Source organism: Alligator sinensis, unplaced genomic scaffold (genome assembly GCF_000455745.1).
Source record: "Alligator sinensis unplaced genomic scaffold, ASM45574v1 scaffold260_1, whole genome shotgun sequence".
Lineage (NCBI taxonomy): Eukaryota > Metazoa > Chordata > Crocodylia > Alligatoridae > Alligator > Alligator sinensis.
The window spans coordinates 449,341-452,349 of record NW_005842431.1 but is presented as its reverse complement, the minus strand read 5'-3'; the positions used below and the strand labels follow the sequence as shown (position 1 = coordinate 452,349).

The 3,009-nt window shown below is 51.9% G+C and overlaps 1 protein-coding gene across 3 annotated transcripts in view; it reads left to right on the top strand.

The window, feature by feature from the left end:
• The first annotated feature begins 8 nt into the window (after positions 1–8).
• ACD (ACD, shelterin complex subunit and telomerase recruitment factor) overlaps positions 9–3,009 on the top strand; it is a 34,714-nt gene continuing 31,713 nt past the window's right edge. For all 3 annotated transcript variants that reach the window (XM_025211825.1, XM_025211826.1, XM_014523017.2), the window contains exons 1-2: positions 9–225; positions 1,732–1,858. The gene's annotated coding sequence lies outside the window, so the exon portion shown is untranslated. The remainder of the gene's footprint in view (positions 226–1,731; positions 1,859–3,009) is intronic.

The following is a 3,009-nucleotide window of genomic DNA, read 5'->3' as shown; positions in this document are numbered from 1 at the left end:
CGGTCGCCCAGAGCCCGGCCCGTGGCGGGAGCCCGGCTGGCGGAGCGCCGCGATGGGAGGCCGCCGCACAGCCGGCTTGTTCTTGCACAGATCAAGAGCTGGAAAGTGGCTGAAGGATTCGCGTCCTCCCCCTCTTCCTCCGCTGCCGCCTCCGCCTCCTCCTCAGCAGCAGCACCAGCAGCATCCTTGTTGTTACTGCTGTTATTAGTAGTCATGATTATAGTGGTGTGTTGTTTTACTCTTACTATTACTCTTAACTCGGAGAAACTTGGACAAATTGGAGGATTGGGCTAAAAGAAATCTCATGAGGTTCAAGAAGCACAAGTGCAAAGTCCTGCACTTAGGAGGAGGGGACCGTCCCATTCAGGGGTAGGGGCTGGGGGCTGACTGCCTCTGCAGGAAAGGACCTGGGGCTGCAGCTGAATGTGAGCCAGCAGTGTGCCCTTGTTGCCCAGAAGGCTAACAGCACGCTGGGCTGCACTGGTAGGTGTGCATTGCCCGCAGATGGATGGAAGTGATTCTGCCCCTGTATTCAACACTGGTGAGGCCACATCTGGAGTACTGGGGCCACCTCTTTGCAGGGCTGGGATCTGTAGCATATGGACTCCCCTGTGCAGTGTGGAGGGAGGGTGTGCTATAGGTGGCTTTTAGCTAAGTGAATGAAGGGGTTATTCTACTTCCATGGTACGGCGGAGCAAGGCTGCCTGCTTGTGGAGATTCTAGGGGTGGTGGGAACAGGGGAAGGCCTCAGGGGAATGGGGGGAAGAATCTTTTCCACCTTGCCATTGCAGCCTGTGGCATCAGACACTGGTGATGGAGTAGATTGCCTTGTCCTGCCAGCCTGGAGCTCTGCATCTCCTGTCACTTCCTTTGCACTTATGACTCTCTGTGGTGTGGCTGCCTTAGAGCATGGCATGTTGTGCAGATGGAGGGTATAGTTGCTTGTCTGCAACTAAGGAGGTAAAAACCGAAGTGTCTTATAGTGGCTGCACCTCCCTACTCCTGCTGGAGACAGGTTCCGTTTCCTGAGCTACAAGTACGCTCCGTTATTTTTATTACCGAGCATGTTGCAGCCTAGCATCCTCCATCAGCCCAGACCTGTTGTACCAGTTGCTGTACAGATATGTGGGAAGTATAGCCTCTGCTCCTAAGAACATACAGTCACAAAGGAACAGCATACAGGCCCCCTAACGAGGAAGAAAGATGAGGTAGGAAGCCTCATCTGCTGCTCTTGTGTTGGATTTAAAATGGAAGGGGTGCCTAGAGAACAGACAAAGGAATCTACTGCAAGAAGGGCAAACAGTGGGTGGGATGAAATCTGTGGGATTTATCCTGGAGGGGATCCAGGAAGAACATGTGGATGCTGTGTTGGAACAGAGTCCAGCTTCTCTCTTCACCAGATTCACATGCTGGGCACTTCAGGATTGGTGCACAAGACTTCACTGATTATCTCTTTGCGCAGTGGTGTCCCATGGTCAGGAGGAGGGTAGAACTGATGTACTCAGTTTGGGACCTCAGTGGGGGTTAATGGGCCTTATCCAGCTTGGTATAAGTGTCAATTTCATCATTCCAAATGGCCGCTCCTTTGTGAGTGCTGTTTGCTGATGCAGTGGCCTCCAGTTCTCTTCTCCTCTTTGGGACGTGTCTCTGTACTTGACTTGTAAAGCTGCAGTTATGAGCATCCTCCTGTTACAAGCATTGCAAACTGACATCCTGGCTCTTCTCTTTCAGGTTAGAGGATAAGAAGAAGTTGTCTGTTTCTAAAGCCTATGTCCTTCAGCCTTGGATTTTGAAGCTCTTGTTGAAATATGAAGAGCTGGAAGTCAGTGATGATCCCGTGGCTGGGCAGGTCCTGAAAGTAGGTGAATTGTGGAGCTTGCTCCCCGTCCTGTGTGGTGCTTGCACTTTCCCCATGCCCTGCTAGACCAGGAGCTCTGCTGCAGGTTGCTACCCTGCCTGTGACATTTCTCTAGGCCTCGATCTGCTGTTTTTCAGTGACTCAGGCAGGTTACTACTGTGGGTGGAGAAGTCAACATCTCAGTGGGGGTTGAAGGGGTGATTAAGATGCATCAAAGAAGTAAGAGCCAGCCTTTTTGTCAGGAATGCTGTTCCAGTTCTCTTCCACTGCCTGATCTCTTGCTGTTTCCTGCTCCCTGCCTGATCTGTTGCTTTTGCTTCCTGTTTCATGCCCTGCGCTCCCTACCTGATCTCTTCTGTTTCTTGCTACCTCTCCTGTCTGTTACTGTGTTCCCTGCTTTCTCCCTGATCTGCTGTGTGCCATACCCAGAGGCTGCTTGTGATGCTGGTTGCCACCCCTGCATTAAAAGATGGGTCTCACAAATTCCCAATGCTCCCTTTCTTTCTTAAATGCCCCTTCTGTGGCTCTAGCTTTCTCTTCCACTAGGATTTGCTTGTCTCTTGCCAGAGAGAGACTAGGGTCAGGAGGGACCTGAACAGATCATCTAGCCTGACCCACTTCCAAATTTTGGCCACCCAAACTGTAAAGTATTGCCTCCTGATCTCTAACCTAAACCTATTCTCCACCAGCTTATTACCATTGTTCCTTGTCACCCCAGGTGGTGCTGGGGAGAAAAGGGCTCTACCTATTTGCTGTTGATCTCCCCTGATGAGCTTGTAGGCAGCCACCAGGTCCCCCCTCAGCCTCCTCTTGCTGAGGCTGAACAGGTTCAGGTCCCTCAGTCTCTCCTTGTAGGGCCTGTCCTGCTGCCCTCTCACCAAGTGGGTGGCCCTCCTCTGAACCCTCTCCTGGCTGGCCACATCCCTTTTAAAGTGCGGTGCCCAGTACTGGACACAGTACTCCAACTGCAGCCTGACCAAAGTCGCATAGAGGTGGAGTATCACCTCTCTGGACCGGCTTGAGATGCACCTTTGGATGCATGACAAGGTATGGCTGGCCTTGTTGGCTGTGTTCTGGCATTGGTGGCTCACGTTCATCTTGGAGTCAATAATGACTCCAAGATCCCTTTCCACCTCTGTGCTTTCAAGAAG